At 34.3% G+C, this 20602-nt stretch overlaps 1 long non-coding RNA gene across 1 annotated transcript; it reads left to right on the forward strand.

The window, feature by feature from the left end:
• Window positions 1-862: 862 nt before the first annotated feature.
• LOC139484621 (uncharacterized) lies at window positions 863-20208 on the forward strand. Its single transcript, XR_011655126.1, has 3 exons — window positions 863-1019; window positions 2334-2529; window positions 19962-20208. It is a non-coding gene; the product is annotated as an uncharacterized lncRNA (long non-coding RNA).
• Window positions 20209-20602: the final 394 nt, after the last annotated feature.

Genomic DNA, 20602 nt, shown 5'->3' on the forward strand with positions numbered 1-20602 from the left:
GTGGTCGTGTGGTCTAGCGGGACGGCTGCAGGGCAGGCGATTTGGTGTCACGATATCACAGTAGCATGGGTTCGAATCCCGGCGAGGGAAGAACCAAAAATTTGCGAAAGCAAATTTACAGATCTTACATTGTTGGGTTGATGTTTAGACGAGTTGTATATATATATATATGAGAGCCCAGGTGGTCGTGTGGTCTAGCGGGACGGCTGCAGTGCAGGCGATTTGGTGTCACGATATCACAGTAGCATGGGTTCGAATCCCGGCGAGGGAAGAACCTAAAATTTGCGAAAGCAAATTTACAGATCTAACATTGTTGGGTTGATGTTTAGACGAGTTATATATATATAATTTAACTTTGGATGTAACGCGTCTTCTGATTGGCTGACGTAATTTTGTTATGAGCCCATAGACATAATTTAGTCATGTGACCGTGACGTCATCAACGTTTTTTCATGGTTTTCTACGGTTTAAAATGGAATTTAGTATTAAATTATAAGAAATGACTGTAATATTTTTTCTGTCTATTCGAAATAACATAAAAAATGTGGTGCACACTGTTAAATAACCCGCTACGCGCGTTATTCAGTGTGCACCAAATTTTTAATGTTATTTCTTCATAGACAGAAAAAATATTACAGTCATTCCTTAAATATATATCATAGCCTAGGGAACGTGTGTACTAAGTTTGAAGTTGATTGGACTTTAACTTCATCAAAAACTACCTTGACCAAAAACTTTAACCTGAACGAACGGACGGACAGAAGGACGGACCAGAAAATATAATGCCCCTCTACTATCGTAGGTGGGACATAATAATGCATTTGGTTCTGTTTGCTTTTGGCGCCGTTTGTGACGTTGTCTGTGCTCCTCTGTATTGTGACGTTACCATGGACCATTGACGTTCTACACAATAAACAAGTTTTGTGTGTAGAAGCCATTAATGTCCCTTTGGCAGCAAGAGGGTGGGTTACATTTAGAGATGAATATTCAGATATCGTTACTAAGTGTATTTGTTTATGGTAAGTTGAATACTAAACCTGAATGCTATGAAATATGCTTAGTTTCGTTATAAATGCATAGCAATAGGTTCACATAGACGTTACACACGATATTCAGTACACACAGTCACAGGCACTTGTTTCTATGCACCTTTATATTGATCCTTATTGCTATTTGTCCGTCATTAGGGTCTGGATATCACACAAGTTCCCGTAAAATTTTGACGTCATAAAGCAAAATACCTGACGCCACAATGGAAAAGTGATTGTTGTGTGCGTCAAAAGTTCAAGCGGCCGGGTCAACCGGGATTAGCGATAAGGTGTATAAGGTGTATCCATAGAAAGGTCGACTATCTATATAATAATATTGTATTGTGACGGAAGGGGGGGGGGGGGGGGGGGGGAGGCATGAACACGAGTGATTCGTAGAGTAATCATATTTATTGAAATATTAAACGTAATAATAAAATAACGCTAGTTGAAAATCATCCAAAATTTTAGATCAGTTGCTGACTGTCGAACTCGGAGAAAATTTAGCACTGTATTATATTGCACATAATACTCAATCATTCTTTAAAGCTTTGTTCAGGCTAACATAATTTGGGCGCACAAAGGACGGAAACTTAAGTAATTTTTTAGTCATATTTATATTAGTAAATTCAAAATTGGTACCTCTATCAAAATTTATATAACATTTAAGAAATTAATGTACTTTTTTTTCTTTCTATGAAGAAATAACATCACAAATGTGGTGCTCACTGAATTACCCACGTGGTCATTCCTTATAACTTAATTCTAAATTCCATTTTAAAGGAGTAAATCATGAAAAAAAAACGTTGATGACGTCATGATCACATGACAAAATTGTGTCTATGAGCTGATAGACAAAACTTTGATTTTCAGCCAATCAGATGACGTGTTACATCAACGATCGATTAAATTATTAGTACATAAACAAATTCTTCAATCCAAATATGTTTTTGAATGGTAACAGTTAAAGTCTGAAATCACGACATTTTAAAGGGTAATGCCCGGTATATTTTAAACATTGCCACAAAACCCAGGTTCAACCCACCATTTTTTTTTCTTAAATTGTCCTGTACCAAGTCAGAAAACGGCCATTGTTATATTATAGTTCGTTTCTGTGTGTGTGTTACATTTTAATGTTGTGTTGCTGTTGTGTCGTAGTTCTGCTTTTATCATTTGATGCGTTTTCCTTAGTTTTAGTTTGTAACCCGGATTTGTGTTTTTTTTTTTCTCAATCTATTTATTAATTTCGAACAGCGGTATACTACTGTTACCTTTATGTATATCAAGTTGCTTGTAAAATTTCAGTGCTTCTACTAAAGACATATGATGGAAAACTGACATACAACTATTTTGATGAGATGGCGCAATCATTTTGTGCGGGTCACAATTATGGGGTGGTGATGGCTATTCGAAGAAACTGTCCGAGTCGGAGATCTTGCAACACTATATGTGCTGCAAAAAGGGTCGACATACTTTATACACACCACATAAACAAGAGTCGGTGAGTAACTGAGTACCTTAGTTGTCATGTATATGTAACTGTAAGATTAAAGATAAGTGGCGGATTCAGAGGGGGCGTAGAGGGCGTACGCCCCCCCCCCTTTTGCCCTGACTTTTTTCTTCTTTTTTTTTTGTAAAATGATTAATCATACTGGTTTACTTTTTAAATTGTTATTTGTATGGAGAGTTGTCTCATTGGCACTCACACCACATCTTCCTATATCTATAGACTTCATTTGGACTTCGTGAACTTTGCCATTTCCCGTGTATTTAATTTTTATACGACAATTCTTTACTTATAAAGATATTTTTGCTGATATTTACTGATTGTCAAAGTCATGTGATTTGCTATGGTGGAGGCCTAGTGACCTTTGCGTTGAAAAAACGTCACTCGGTCATTTTGAAATTCAAATTACAGTAACACATTGCTTAGACTGAGGATGTCATGACAATCATGAAACCTTCAAAGCGACCAAGGATTGAGCAAGAACGTATTTACTTCTATTTCACTATTCCACCAAACAGAAAGTAATATGGGGACGAGGTCCCCAATAACAGTAGAAAATTCAATAAAAAAAAAATTCGGGAAAATTTCCCGAATTTTTCATTGTACTAATAAACTCAAAATCGTTCAATTTTTTTTATGTCATGTTTTGAAATCCCGGACCTGCGCAGAAATGTACAATATACTTCCTTTTTCCGGTCTCGTTTGTCTGAAACTTTGAGTAAAATATATATTTATCAGTCTAGTATAAAATAGGAAGAAACGCGCAAAACCAATTTCATTTTTAATAATTCCTTGATATGAAAAAACGTTACCTAATTAATGATAGCGTTTCTTTGTTTACATTGCATATGACGTCATAATTTAAATAACGTCACAACTAAATTCCCTAACAACAGAACCAAACTCGGAAACGTTACGGTATTTCCGTTTCTTTTTTTTTTGACAAATAATTAAGTTACAAAAAAATAATTCATACAGACTTCGTCCCCATTTACAGGTAATGCCTGCCTCATATTATGGGGACGGAGTCCCCAATAACAGTAGAAAATTCAATAAAAAAAAAATACGGGAAAATTTCCGGAATTTTTCATTGTATACTAATGAGCTCAAAATCGTTCAAATTTTTTTTGTCGTGTTTTGAAATCCCGGACCTGCGCAGAAATGTACAATGTACTTCCTTTTTCTGGTCTCGTTTGTATGAAATTTTGAGTAAAATATATATTTATCAGTCTAGTATAAAATAGGAAGGAACGCGCATTACAAATTTCATTTTTAATAATTCCTTGATATGAAAAAACGTTACCTGATGATAGCGTTTCTTTGTTTACATTGCATATGACGTCATAATTTAAATAACGTCACAACTAAATCCCTAACAACAGAACCAAAATCGGAAACGTTACGGTATTTCCGTTTTTTTTTTTTAAACAAATATTTAAGTTACAAAAAAATAATTCACACAGACTTCGTCCCCATTTACAGGTAATGCCTGCCTCATATTAGTAAATACTCTATAGACTATTACACTCTCATGAAAAAATGTTCCACCATATTATTTACCTCGAAAACATGTTTAACCCCAAATGCCCCAACCTATAGACGTATTTACACTTGTATGCAAATTTGTCCGCCATTACGTAAAATCACACAGGTTCCCGTAAACTTTGACATCATAATTTAAAATATTTGACGTCACAATTTAAAAGTGATCGTTGCTTGACGTCAAAAAGGTGATTCGGAGTAGATCTAAGGTCATTCGGAGGCAAGATTCAGCTAAATACCAAAAGTGTAAATACGTTTATTTTATAAATAACAAATTGAATATTAATGATCCACAGTCAGTATTTATAAGCTCTAGAAAGTAGGGGTTTCAAGTCACGTGACCTTTATCGGTAATCGATAGACATTTTGACAGAAAAAAATACAAATTTAAATCCCTTTTAAAAGTAATTTCTCATTTTAATTGATTATTATTCCTTTTAAATGTATCTGCAGGTAATGTTTACCTTTCTTTTGGTGAAGATTTGATAAAAATACTCCAAAGAATAAATAAACTATTAATAGTTTACGTGGAGTAACAAATGTGTAGTCTCCGTCACTGTTTGAAAACGTGGTACTTATTTTTAGCGGAATCTAAAAGCGGCATTCGTTTTCATTGGCTGATCCGCGCGTCATCAAGAGGAAACCCTTTCTGAATGACCAATCAACGGAAAGCGGATTGTCTGACGATTATTTTGGTACATGATAATCCAATCACCGCGAGTGATATTACACCGATTCTAGGATTGGTGGTTCTCCTGACATAGGAGGGAGTTGCAGTACAGGTAAACAGGGTAAACAGGTGAAAGAGGTCAATGTCAAGTCGGCAATTGTTTTTCTGGAAAATTATGAATTTATCATGGTAAGTTGAACTTATATATAAATTTATCATCGATTTTTGAATTTTTCAGATGTTTTTGAATAAAGAAACAATAATAGTATGAATGAATAATGTTTTATAAGCCGCGGATTTCAAATGTAAACACTGTGACCTTTCGGTAATTTTTTGTTTACGTCGACTTCATTTTATTTTGTAGGACGTAAACAACAGCACAATGAACGATGCCGTTGGCGATTCAACAGAAACTATATTAGGTTAGTTTAACATAATTGTATACATATAATCAAGTCTTTGATAATGCCTAATGATATATTTATGAATTAAATGTATAAAGGGGATTTGTTTGTTGAAATAAAAAAAGGGGGGTCAAAATTTTAAACAAGAGTTTTGTTCATTTTTAAATGATAAGTCATAACAAATTATGTCAAATATCAAATTGGAATGGAATCTTATATGTCATGATAATATGAATTTTAAAATTATTCACTGCTTTTTTTACATTCAATAAATTCCAATTTTTGTAATATAAATAGTAAACAAAATGAAAATTGACAAGAATTTAAGAAAGATTTCAAGTCTCAGGTACGAACCATTTAATTTGAGGTGGCAGTCTGAGATTTTTGAGAGAAAAAAAATTTGACTCTGATTCTTGCGTTAAGCAAAACTCAATTCTGACCGTATCTGTATTGAAACAATAGTCTTGTCCACTTTTTTGCTATTAGAAACAAAAATTTCCAACACAATTATTTAGCATTAAATGAACATGATGAAAAAAAAGGCGTATTTCTTTTTGGCCGAGGTTTGCATGTCTGACCGGAATACAACAACAAATGGAAGTTTTTAACGACCTTGACTGGCTATACAGCCCTTGCACGGTCGGCCTTGTCTGACCGGAATGTCTGTTTCGACATATCCGTCGTCACCTGTGAAACAGATATTCCAAAAAGTGTTTTTTTTTCAATTAGCTCGTGGTATATCAGAGAATGCAATTAATAAAAGTAAAGTTTAATATTCATTTATGTGCAAATGATCATACACGCTAAAAAAAATCGCTGAATTCCTATTTTATCGATGCTTTGTCGCTTTATAGTCCCCACCACATTTCCCTTTAACCTTTAACCCTCTTGCTGCCGGAGGGACACATATGTCCAAACCGGCAGTGCCGGAGGGACACATGTCCATGGATAAATTTATGCAAGCTTCTCATCAATGCTGTATCTCTTTCAATTAAAATACCGAAGATAAAACAGAGTTATGTTTTCTCCAGTGGGTCCCAAATGTATTGGTCATTATGTAGTGACGTCATATATCGAATGACGTCGTTGTTTGGCATGTTACGTCACAGACGTTGTTCTGTCGTATTTTCCGGCATATGAAATGCAACCTTGAAAAACGGTCGGCAGCAAGAGGGTTAAAGTGTCTCATTTGTTGAAAATACAGTACAAGTCTTAATTTTGATATCCTCTATGGTCCGTAGTGGGTCAGTAGTTAACCGTATAACGAATTTATCGCTAAAGCCTTGCTTAACTTTTTCTGCTGCGTTTTGTTGAAAAACACAACAACATTAATAGATGACGTCACCTTTAACGTCACCTTTAACAGTAGAGTGACGTCATGAACAACATTAATAGATGACGTCACCTTTAACAGCAGAGTGACGTCATGAACCCCCTATGAAATGTACTAACCCCCTACGGATCCATTAGGGGTCACCACGTGACGACGGCTTTAAGCCAATCAAAACGTGATAATTTACACGCGGTGCGATAAAACAACATAACGTAATATCATTGTTCTACATAAGACAGCTGTGTCGTTCCATAGCCAGCCAACAATGGGTTGTCTGATGCGCCTGAAAATTTCAGGGCAAATAGACCATGACAATTTTACCCTATGTCAGATTTTCTCTTAATGCTTTAGTTTCAGAAATATAATCTAAAAACTGCGTTTTACCTCCATGTTCTATTTTTAACCATGGCGGGCATCTTGGTTGATGAGCGTTGTCATCGGATTCATTTTTAAACGACTCAAAATTTTGACGAGACGTATTATGATATACAAATGTCCGGCGTCCGTCTGTCCGTCGTAAACATGTCGCACCATAACTTGAGAACAACTTATCCAAATTTCATGAAACTTAACATAGTTGTTTCTTATGATCTGTTTACTTTTTGGTGAAAATAAGATTAAAACTTTTGAGTTACGGGACTTTGTAACTAAAACAGGGGTGTGTTTTTTTCACATGTCGCTCCGTATCTCAATAAGAATTTATGATTATTGCTTATAATGGGGGAAGGGGGGGGGGGTCACATGTCGCACCGACCCGTCATTATCTCAAAAACTATAATTTATGATTATTGCTTGAAACTTTACACACTTCTTAGTTATATAAATCTTAAGATCTGTAACGTAACGGTACCCAAATTGCACCAAGTATCCAAATTGCACCTATTTAGCAAAACTAGCAGCGAAAATCTTACAAGATTTTCTAGAGACTAAACAATTTGTTTTTTTATGATTTGATACTAAGCACATCTTTCAACATAGGTAAAACTATTTAGATATGCACAAAACGTTCACAGTATCTATCAGATGAAGTATTTACTGAAAAAGCAAAATGTACTGAAAGTCAAACGTCGCCATGCGACGTCATCAAAACGTCATCTTTTTAAAATGAGCAAATGCAATATGTTACAAGTATCCATTTAAAAAAATAATGAAGAATAAGCATGGACTAATATCCAATTGTTCAAAATATTTAAAGAAATTAAACAAAATCTCTGTTATTAGACTTTTGACTATGTGAATTTAAGCATGGAAGCAATTTGGGTACTCCTAATTTCAGAACCATTGATGGTTTGGAGGTCAGTTTAGATCAATTTTTCTATGATTCCATATGGAATAAAAATCAAATTGGTGTACCTTTATAATAAAGAAGGATAGGGCTACAAAATAAACACAGAATGGACATTTTTGTCTTCATCATAAAAAAACGTAGATGAAAAAACTGTCAAAATAGGTGCAATTTGGGTACCGTCACGTTATACTTTTTAGTGATGATTCAAAATTTTATTTTAGAGTTATTGAGTTTTTTGTAAAAAAAAAAAAGGGGGGGTCACATGTTGCGCCGTATCTCAGAAACTATTTATGATTATTGCATAAAACTTCACACACAAGAGGACAGGCGTATCATGCGCTCGTGGCGCAGCTGTTTATTTAAACTAGATACCCTAAGGATGATTCAGGTCAAGTTTGGTTTTATTTGGCCCAGTAGTTTCAGTGGATAAGATTTTTGTAAAAGTAAACGGACGACGACGGACAACTGATGCCAAGTGATGAGAAAGGCTCACTTGGCCCTTTTGAGCCAGGTGAGCTACAAAGTAATACAAGGTTAATGAAAGAATTATTACATTGGTTGCAATGAATTACATTGATTTCCCAGTTAGATAAAAACCGATAATTTCACATGTGAAATAAACGTGGTTATTTCACTCTCTGACGTCATACAACAATAGGCGTTGTCAAGACGTCGATAACGTCGGATCAAAACAAATTGTCAATGCGTAGGAAAAAGATATAGTTCCTTACAACAACAACAACAACAACAACAACAATTTTTATTTGTCAATCAAGACGCCCCGAGGAGCAGTACAATTACAGTTTAAATTAAAGTGTACAAATAATTGTGTTGATTTTTTTCATTGAAATTACAATACATGACAATAAAATTGAAACAATATTATATAAGAGAAGGGAGACAACAAATATAGTATATATTCTCAAAGATAATGAGTGAGTGAACACAATCAGTACCGTTTTATAATTAGAAGAAGAGCTTTACATTTTCTACATTAATTTCATAAAAAAAAGCCATTTGCCAATGTAATAAAAAGAATAACTAATCGCCGTATTTGAATATCAGTAAAACACTAAATGTTACACTTATTCATCTCAAGCAATGACTTATAAAAAGTAATACAAGGTGCGTGTAATGTTCCGTAATAGAACGATATTTTTGTAAAATCGATGCTCCAATTTCTGTTTCTCTCGCATGCTAACTTATACACCATTAATAATAGTGCATTTGATTTTAACTAGAAATTAAACACATTACTGTTTCTGTTGTTCCTCATTTGGAAGTTTCTGTGAGATCTTCAACAAAATATCGTATAGTGAGCAATCCCAAGACGGCTGAGCCTTTTTTTGTTACGAATATAATGCATCAGCATGTCAATTATCATTTGTATTATAATTCATCATCCATCATCAAACTTTGGATTTAGATCCGATTTTCTGACATTTTATTATAGCACAGATAACTAATGATTTTTAAAAACTAAATACCGAAAATTTAGGTACATGAAGAAGTATATTTCCTAACTGAATAATTTATTTATGTTACATAAATAATGGTATGCCGCTAATATTAACAATGATACAACTTTAATAAAAGAATAAAGTTTCAATTTCTTCCGCGTTGCACGTATTTTATCCAACAAAAGGCAATAACCAACAATATTTTTTTGTTCTTTGAAACTTTTTACAAATATGTTAGAGAAATGACGGATTGACAGCAAATACAATGCAATTTCCAATTGGCATAACTCTTTTAAAAAATAGTTGATAGGGACTGATTTTCGAAGTGTCCGTACGATACAAGTTTTATAAAAATCTGGCAAAAATTGTCCACTTGAAAATCTAACCGGAAGGACAGACAGACAGATATTTTATGTACCCCGCAATGCATCACGTGTTGGTGAAAAAAATATATAGTTATTTACCAATAAAATAACGCTATTATAATAAGAGAAGTATTTGGACTTTAAAACAGCAACTTAGTAATACTCCCCCTCCAAAAAAAAAAAAAAAAAAAAAAAAAAAAAAAAAAACAGCATTAAATACTGAGGAGAAAGTAAACATAGCCAGAAATTAGTAGTGCTTAAATTGCTAATTAATATTCATAATTAAGACATAATCTTTCAAACAGTTAAATTGAGGTCTGAAGCTGGAATGTCAGTAACTGCTAGTAGTCCTTTGTTAATTTATATGTCATTGTCATTTTGCTTAGTTTCTTTTGATACCAATTCTGAAGTGGACTCGGGCTTCTTTTAAACTGAGTTTTACTGTGCGTAATAGTGTATGTTTGGTTTTTTTCTACATTGGCTAGAGGTATACGGGGAGGGTTGAGATCTCACTAAACATGTTTAACCCCGCCGCATTTTTGCGCCTGTACCAATTCAGGAGCCTCTGATCTGGCCTTTGTTAGTCTTGTATGATTTTGAATTTTAGTTCATTAATATGTTTTGGAGTTTAGTATGACGTCCATTTTCACTGAACTAGTACACATTTTTGTTAAGGGACCAGCTGTAGCCCAACTCCGGGTTGGGGATTTCCTCGATTTGTTAAAGACCGTTTAGTGGCTTTCGGCTGTTTTTTTGCTCTTTGGTCGGGTTGTTGTCTCTTTGACACATTCACCATTTCCGTTCTTAATTTCATTAATGAAAGAAGTAAGGTAAAAACTTAATGTTATAACCCTTACATTTTCTAATCTCGGACTCGATCAATGACTGATAAAAAGTAATACAAGGTTAATGGTAGAAGTAACAGTAAAACACTTAATGCTATAACCCTTACATTTTCTCATCTCAATTAATGACTAATAAATATATATTAGATTCTTACATTGATATCACACGGCCGACACTCGGCTAACCGAGAGATTGGTCCGTTAATCTATATTGAGTATGCGGCTATATGGGCGATTGGTCTGTTAATCGGGTTGGTCATACGTCTGTTAAGAGTAAAACGCTTAATTTAACCCTTTAACGTTCCTACCGGTCAATTTGACCGTTAAGCAAAATTTGTGGCGGAGTCGTTTGCATGAAGTTTTGTATCGTTGACAATTTTTGACGTACATATGTGGTTGTGGGCTCAAATTGAAGATCAGTATACCACCAACTTGATTTTTGGTGTTTGAAACCAATAAAATGCAATGCATTATGTCAATTTGCCCTATATTGACAAGATTTTTTTGGGGGGGAAACTGTTTTATTTCTATTTTTAAATAGAATATTTTCACAAAATGTCACAAGACAAATTGTTGCTGTTTTTTGTTTTAAAATGAAAATTTTGATAACTGTGCCGTGATCATTTACAAGAATACTATCAAAACTGTAAGTAAAACTCATACACATACAAAAAATCTGATTCATAGAGTATCAACACTGAAACAAACTCAAATTACAAGGAGTTTTCATGTTTTGTTTTGTCAGTTTTTATAGCAAAAGAGATGAGAACATCTAAAATGTGTTAAAAATTGTTAGCCAAGTCGGAATAGCAATAACAAATCTTTGTTTCTTTAGTGTCTGGTTATTAGGGTGTTGGATATCGTATCGCTAAGGTATAGAAAAAGTGACATATAGACGAAAAAACGAACATTTCTGAATAACTTTCTTACAAATTTGCTTCAAAAAATAATAATTTTCAAAAAATAGCTTCTTAAGAAAACGAAGTTTGATTATGTTCTCCCAAAATTAATTTCTAGTCTTACAGAGAAGGTGACTTATATGCTTAAATTTCATAAGTTTTCCAATGGTTTCTATGGCTCAGTGGAAAGATGCACAGTCTTACACCCGGATGATCGCGTGTTCAAACCTCACTGCCGGAGGACGAAAAAATAAATGTTTTAAATGTAACTTAACTTAACTTTACTTTCAATTTCAATTACAGCAGATTTCAGTCAGTATGTAGCTAATGGTAATATCTTTGGTTAGCTTGCTTGTTAGCTGAACCGTGAAGTCATTGTTAGGTAAGGTAAACTTCCCTCCTTTAATAGTAGACTAGCCCAACAGATAAAAAATCTATCTCTCTGTAGGACTAAGCTACTTTAAAAGGAGGGTAGTTTACCTTACCTAACAATGACTTCACGGTTCAGCTAACAAGCAAGCTAACCAAAGATATTACCATTAGCTACATACTGACTGAAATCTGCTGTAAGACAACTGAAATACATGATTTACATCAAAAAGAAAAATTACCCCCCCCCCCCTCTCCCTTTTTTTTCTCCCCTCTCTCTGTTTTTGTTACATTCTTAGCCTGGACGCTCAAAAAATACCAGATTTTCATTCAATATTTACTCAAAATTCTGTCCTAAAGGCTTATTCTGTAAGCAGTTATGAATAGTACATCTTTAACATAAACTTGGGCCATTTATTTGACTATGACAAAAATTCTAAAAAAATCCACTATTTTTCGGTGTTTCGAGTCTTGATATTTCGTTTTGCATCTTTCTGTATAAAGTTTTCACCGATAATGTTTCCGAAAGTCTTCATGCATTAATTCAACACTAAAATTATGTTCTATTTTTGTCACTAAATGTCTGTAAAACCGCTTTTCCGCTTGAATTGTACATATTTGTCACTTTGATTCCGCATGTCACGTGACTTTTGAGGGATATCACGTGACCAAAGTAAGAAATTATTTTCCCCAAATCAAGTTTTCCTGAAACCTTGGTCAATTATCTATCAGATGAGTCTCACTTGTCCTTTGAGTGAGCTTTTTATCGAAATGTGCAATTGACTGAAAACATTTATCCTTTATTCGGGAAGAAAAGGTAAAAAATCCTTGAATGTTAAAGGGTTAATGTTAAACTCTATTAGATATACAGATTTTTGGCATGTTAAATGAACCAAATAAAAAAAAGAAAAGTGTCTGACAAAATGATATCTATCATAGAACATTTTGCACTTGTAAAAACATTTCTTAGACTGCGCAGTTTTCAGTAAAACTAAAAGGCGTCGCGCAAGTATGTAGTATTTATGCCTTTACGCATAGCAATTTGTTTAATAAAAGGCGAAACAAACAAATTTAGATATCATTTAAAGGACAAAAAATAGTACTGTGGTTCTAAAAAATAAATTGACATTAGTAAATATTTCATAATTGTAAAATAACGTGAGTAATACCACGTTTTAGTGAAATTTTGGGAATAAAGTCTGTTAATGGGTTGGACAATTGAAATTGTGTCAGTTAAGAGTTATTTAGCCACGACAATAATTTTGCTACCTTTATATTTTCCCCTTGAAAAATTTAAGAATGAGATGTTCCTGAGTAAACAAAAATGACAATACGGTGCCACAGTATCCTAGAAAGAGCATTTTTATTTTGACTTTCTTTGCATTTTATTGAAGTGCGTGTCACTTCAATATAGCGTGATATGGATTGGCCTCTGGAATATACATGAATTTTTTATTGACGTTTTCAATCAGGCTTAATTTTTGTGTCTGTTCGAAGTAGCACGTTCTCAATTCCGACTTAAGGGCATACGATACAGTTTTGAACCTGTATTTACAGTTTGCTGAAAATTTCCATATAGGCTATTTTTTGCCTTGTTAAATCAAATATGTAATAAAAAATATACCTCCATGTGCTACTTTTTGAGTTAAATGAGGTCGAAATTTTGTATATTTGCTCAAAAGTCATTGTGGCCGTATTTTTCTTTTCGAAAGAAAGACATAACTTTCTTGTTTTAAAAGATAAACACAAATTGTTTTTTGTTAAATAATTTGTAATTTCTGTATTTTATTAGTGTCCTAAAAATTTATGCATTTTTTATTAAGAAATAACTCATATTTATCAAATGGTCATGAATTGAGAAAAAAAAAGTCATTTCTTGCTGTATTTTTATCAAATTAAAAAAAATTGCACTATTTACAGTTTTATAAAATTTGGTCCACATAATCTCCCTGGAAAATGAAACAAAATGTCGTTTTAAAAAATAGGGGTCCATGTACTCGTTTTCAAATAAAATCAGTTTGAATGATAAAAATCAGTCGAAAAATGCATCTTTTCCCGATATGTCACAGTTTGACGTCGCGAAAATAACATTTTACGTTAGCAACTTCATTACCTCCCCTGTAACTGTATCGTATGCCCTGTTGTGTAAAGTAGATAAAATGCGTTGTGTATAGATCGTGTTTATTCTAACGTCTAGCCATTGCTATATAAGTAACGTCATAATTACATAAGTCAAGTAGCAACGTTAACATGTATATATTCGCGCTAAATTCCCGACATTCTCGGGGCCGGCAAAAGTTAAAATATGAAATTATTAATTACTTTAAATGTCAATCGAATAGATATTTCTGAAAATTAAATAATTAAAATGTCTTTCTAAAACAAATTCAAATAATTCACTTATTAAATTCACTTTTAACGAAGTCTATCACTTTTGGGTAGTCGAGCTCGAACAGATGTCTCTCGTTTTGGTAGAACTCGTGTCAATCTCTCTGTTGAAGTATCATCATTTTTGTCATCTAAATTGTTAATGTTTGTTCGGATTTCGAGCGGGTACAGTATGGGGCGATCCGGATGATCCAGTTTCCATGGCAACCTGGCAGAATAACGTTCGTTTTCAAATTTGATACAGTCTTGTTGATAAGTCTTTACAAAACTCTCCTCATCGTCCTGTTGTGGTAAACGTATTCCTAACGATTCTAGATTCCAGAATTTCTCGATCTCGCTTTCCTCTGCATGGTGTGAAGTAACATTCAGAAGAACTGATGAAGTCAAGGATTTCTCTCCGTTTCTTATTACCGGTCCAGATAACAAGTAACCAATTTTTGATGCTACGGCTGTAGGTCCATTCCCTCTTATCACTTGATCTTGAACTATATCCCAATAATAATCGGCTCCTATCAAGAGTGAAATTTCAAAGCAATCATCGTCATTTACCGGATGTGCGAGCTTTAAATTTTTCAAGTATGGCAAATTGCGTGTAAAGTATTTCGTCTGGTTTTGAAGTGGGACTGCAATATCTGGAACAATCAATGCATTAATGCTTACAATATCACCTTTGTCAGTATGTAGTTGAACGGTTGCTGTATCCAAATGGCGTATATTCTTCTCCTTGTCTCCAAAAGCTGACAGTTCAATTGTGTCCCTTCCGCTTGGTCTTATCTGTAATTTGTCTGCTATGCTCTGAGTGATGAATGAACGTTGGGCACCTTCGTCAAATAAAATACTTGCTTCTGTGATCTGTTTCCCGTATGATATTGGTGCGATAGCTGTTTTCAATAAAACACTTGTGTGTTGTGAGGTATACATTACTGCAGTTTCTGGTTCTTCTGTTTTTACCAAGCTTACAACGGTTGATTTCTCCTTGCTGTCCTGTCCTTTTCCATCTGTAGCTTGTTCCTCGCAAATACTGGTGTGATGTTTCTTGTTACATTTCTTACATCGGTTACGCGATTTACACTCGGCAACACCGTGGTTTCCTAGACAGTTGAAACATTTTTTCTTTTGCTTTACGATGTTCAGTCTTTCATTCACGTCAGAAATTATCGTGCAATCTCCCGGAAAATGTATACCAGTGCAGTAGATGCAAGGACGTTTTTTGTCATTGAAACGTGGATTGTTTGTATTGAAATTTCGCTGAGTTTTATTTCGAGCTTCGGTCAGAAATGTTGCGGTAGTATGTAAACCTTCGCGGTCGGTAAATTGTCCCGCTTCAAGAATTCTCGCTTCTTTTGTGATGGCTTTTCTGAGGTTGTTAAGAGTTATATGATCGCTATCATATTCACGGGCAATACTTTTTCTCGTTTCTACTGGTAGTTTACTAATAATTATAGGTACTAATAGCGCGCCATACATTTCTTGTGTTTGACCCAAACATTCAAGACCTCTTACGTACGTTTCTAGGTGGTCTCCGTACCTCCTTAGGCTGTTTAAATCATTTGACGGTGAAGGAAGATCCATTAAAGCTTTCATGTAGGCATGAATAATCTTTTGAGGCGATCCAAAACGCTCTTTGAGCAAATTAACGGCAGTGGTGTAATTGACATTTGTCAGTGCGAAACCTTCAATAGTTTGGGCGGCATGGCCATGGAGTTGGGCCTTCAAGTAACTAAATTTCTGTATCTCGGTCAAAGTAATGTTGAAATGAATAGTTGATTCATAGGAATCCCAAAATGTTTGCCATTGTAAAATTTCCCCATCAAAGTGCGGTAAATCAAGTTTAGGTAATCTGTGATTTTGACTGCTGTTTGATACTGAAGAAAAGCCTTGGTTGTACAAGTTATTTGTAGACTGCAAGTCACGATGGGTATTTTGCATGGAGCGAAAGTTATCGAAATTGGTTGGCTGTACATTAATTTCAGTTTCATTGCTGCGTATAACATTGGCATTGGTAAGCGATGAATTTGTGGGGTAAGATGGCATAAAACTATTTGCATTTGGATCTAGAGACGTTGATGCGACATTTTGAGAAATAGAATCAGAATATATTTTTCTAATTTTCCGAAGTTTGGACTCTAAATTAAACATATACTCATCAGACTCTTGAATTTCCTCTTCTACATCCTCCTCCGACGTTAAATCCAATATCTTTTCATTCAAATCCACGATAGTCTTCTGTTTCTGTTCAACTGCATCCGAAATAAGTTTCACATCGTCTTTGTCTAAGTCCGAATTCTTTTCAATCTCATCGAATTTCTTGAATAACTTTGTGACTTGCCCTCTGTGTCCTCTACGTACTGCTTTTAACTTCGATTCCATTGCTTCCGACAGTCACGGCACCATAAATGTTGTGTAAAGTAGATAAAATGCGTTGTGTATAGATCGTGTTTATTCTAACGTCTAGCCATTGCTATATAAGTAACGTCATAATTACATAAGTCAAGTAGCAACGTTAACATGTATATATTCGCGCTAAATTCCCGACATGCCCTTAAAGTGTCTTTCTAATACAACACAGGGTACACATAACGTGTTCTCGTTCACATATGAACATGATATTTGTCACTGGACGTTAAACCCTAATTCGTCAGCATCATCCAATTGGTTCTTTGCTTCTATTACTTAATCATATGTTGTTTACGAATTAAATCACTCTAAAGAAGTAAACGGAAAGGAGCGAATGCAGCTACATTTGGTTATTTAAAGTTTCAATTCATTTTATTCCGTTTAGTTCCTTTCTACATAAGTGCAGAGGAGAACTACAGCTGTCTATGGTGGTCGGTGAAGTCCATTTCGCGTTTTCGCGATTTCGCCTTTCATATTCTATAGGGCGAAAACGCGAAATCGCGAAAAGGCGAAACCGCGAAGTCGAAAACGAGAAATCGGTTTCGCAGTTTCGCGTTTTCGACTTCGCAATTTCGCGTTTTCGCCATATAGAATATGTAAGGCGAAAACGCTTTAGCGCTAAAACGCAAAATGGCATTAACCTGCCACTATAGTTGTCCGCATGTAAACTTCTAGAATTTGTCACCAATATAAGTACATCGCACTCCGTTACTGTTTCAACAGCCATCGGTGTTTCATGTGAGACTGTTGTATTCTTAAACAAGTATTATTTTTCTTTCGTTTTTAGCAATGTATCACTCTCTATTGTCCTTATATATTATTCTATATTCGGTTTCCATCCATATTCTCGTGTATAAGGGTCCGGATTGGGGGTATTGTTTATTTCCTGTATTCTTTAAATTGTTATGTCATTTTTTTCTACATTTTATTTATCTTACTCATTATTCTTTCTTTATTTTTCATATTTTGTCATCCCAATATATTTTACTTACTGATGTTAAGTTACATTACGACGTTTATCTCTGATTTATATACTGTTACATTTTGTACCAATGTAGATGACAAATTTGCATGTGTCATTCATGACAATTAAACAGAATCAACATGATATTTGCGATCATTCTTGGATGAAATTAATATTACTTTAATATTACACTTTTTGAAACCATTTTTATCAATTTTCAATTGCATGTGTTGTTTCCGTATATGTTATGCTTCATTGCTCATGTGTTGTTTTCGTATATTTTAGCCGCTCGTCTTGAGCCTACTCAATTGATCCGATAACACCCCATATAGCAATAAAATGCCATTCATTACTCTTAACAGACCAATTAACAGACCGGGTTTTATACATCCGACCCATTAACAGACCAGGTTTTAAATAAAGATTGATTTATGTCCCCAAAATACAGATTTTCGTGTAGATTTTTCACACAATGATATCAATATGGTTAATAAACATAATGCCTTTCTTTTTTCGATGTTCAACATATTGAATTATAGTATAAAATGACACATTGGTTAAATTAACTTGCATTATTACATTGGTTGCAATGAATTACATTGATTTCCCAGTTAGATAAAAACCGATAATTTCACATGTGAAATAAACGTGGTTATTTCACTCTCTGACGTCATACAACAATAGGCGTTGTCAAGACGTCGATAACGTCGGATCAAAACAAATTGTCAATGCGTAGGAAAAAGATATAGTTCCTTACATTTTCTACATTAATTTCATAAAAAAAAGCCATTTGCCAATGTAATAAAAAGAATAACTAATCGCCGTATTTGAATATCAAAAATAAGACAACTTGTGACCGAACGCCGCTATGGATTAAACTCGTGCTGCGCACTCGTTTAATCCATGCGTCGTTCGGTCACGCGTTGTCTTATTTTTGATATTCAAATACGGCGATTAGTTATTCTTTTTATTACATTGGCAAATGGCTTTTTTTTATGAAATTAATGTAGAAAATGTAAGGAACTATATCTTTTTCCTACGCATTGACAATTTGTTTTGATCCGACGTTATCGACGTCTTGACAACGCCTATTGTTGTATGACGTCAGAGAGTGAAATAACCACGTTTATTTCACATGTGAAATTATCGGTTTTTATCTAACTGGGAAATCAATGTAATTCATTGCAACCAATGTAATAATGCAAGTTAATTTAACCAATGTGTCATTTTGTGTACATTTTATGTGTGTAAAATGTGTATAAATTTATTGATGAGTAACCCGCCTTTTCATTTTATAGATCGTGCAACGAAGCTAGACAAATAATAATTACACCACTGAATTCAGTACATTGAATTGTTTTGTTAGACATGAATACTTTTTATGATGAAAATATATTTAGAAAGTTATACAATGAAACATGCTGAACTTTCAATGATTTTCTCGATAACACCTGATTAACAGATTTTAGCCAACCCGATTAACAGACCAGCCGCCGATATAGCCGCATCCTCAATATAGATTAACCGACCAATCTCTCGGTTAGCCGAGTGTCGGCCGTGTACCAGTGGAGTATTGGATATATCGAATCGAGATAGTTAAAATCAATTGGCGAGGACTTTAAAATTGATAATTTAACTATCTAGATTGGATAAATCCTATAATCAACGAGTAACTATGTAAGTCTGTTTCTATAATGATTAAAAAATAAATGATTAAAAAATAAACTTTCATTTTTTGTTAAACAAAAATCCCCTTCGAATGCCTTCCACATTCCACAATATTTGTCAATTTCTTGCCTGTTAGCATATTTTGATTCATCCAGTGAGATGATAAAGGTTATGACCCTTAAACTTATCCAATCATCTTCTGAGATCACCGGCAACCACACGTTGATTAATTTTTTTTATACAATGGATTCAGAAATGTTAACTTGCCACAGAATTAGAGAAAAAGTAATGCAAGGTTAATTAAAGAATTAAAAGTAATGGTATGACAGCAGAAAATAGATAAGTACCAAAAACAAAAATAGACATATCTGAAGCACTATACAGCAACAGAGTAAACAGTATTGCAAAATGGAAAATACACCTGATAAATTTCACACAAGAAGGTTTTTTTTTAATTTTTCATCAGGACCGCCCATAACCATAACATTAAAGTCAAGGATGTATAAATACCTCAAAACGTGAGGAACTATATGATCAAAGGAACCGATCTGGAACGTTTGAAATCCTCAGAACAAACCTGGAACGTTTGAAATCCTCATAACAAACCTGGTCCACAATTCCATATAGAAAAGAAAAAAACAAAGGAAAGGACCATTTAAGTCTTGTTTCAAACTATCATAAATTAGCGAATTGCTGTTTATCGTATAAAATGCACACCAATATAAATATGATTACAATGTATCAGTGCAGGATCTTTGTTTATTATGTTGCTAACTGTTTCAACTCCATACAATACATTTTTCCAACATTCAACTAAATATTTCTTAATTTCAGCGTTAGTTGCTATGCTGTATACAAAATTCGTAAAAATGTTAAGAAGCTCCAGGACAATCCCCGGAGATCCCAGCCTGACGCGGAGAGAGTAATCTTTCAATCCTCCGGCTATGGTAAAGGAGGATGTGCACAAATAGAAAAAGGCAGACGTTGTGGACCTGGACCAAACTACTGCTGTTGCAATGCTTTCTGAACAAACTGAAAAGGGCAATCTCAATTATTATCAATAAATTAAACTTATCCTATATTTTTGCCTTTTTTTATATTCATATATTGCCACATAGTGACACTTCGCAAATATTCCAAATGTCGCAACTACAATCCAGTTCCCTTTTCCCCGAGTGTGACCTATCGAATTAGACTTATCTCCGGGTTTGTACATACATGAGCAACACGACAGGTGCCACACGTGGAGCAAGATCTGCCTACCCTCCCGGAGAACATAAGACCCCTATTTTTTGGTTCGTGTTGCTCAGTCTTTAGTTTTCTATGTTATTTTTTGTGTACTTTTGTTTGTCTTTTCTGTCTCCCATGTAACGCGATTGAAACATCAACTATCTACAGTTAAGACAATTTTTGTACAGTATTGCCGCGTCACTTATTTACATGACATCAATTGACAATTGATGCTATTGGACGTA

The sequence above is a fragment of the Mytilus edulis genome, chromosome 8, assembly GCF_963676685.1.
Source record: "Mytilus edulis chromosome 8, xbMytEdul2.2, whole genome shotgun sequence".
In the NCBI taxonomy this organism is placed as follows: Eukaryota; Metazoa; Mollusca; class Bivalvia; order Mytilida; family Mytilidae; genus Mytilus; species Mytilus edulis.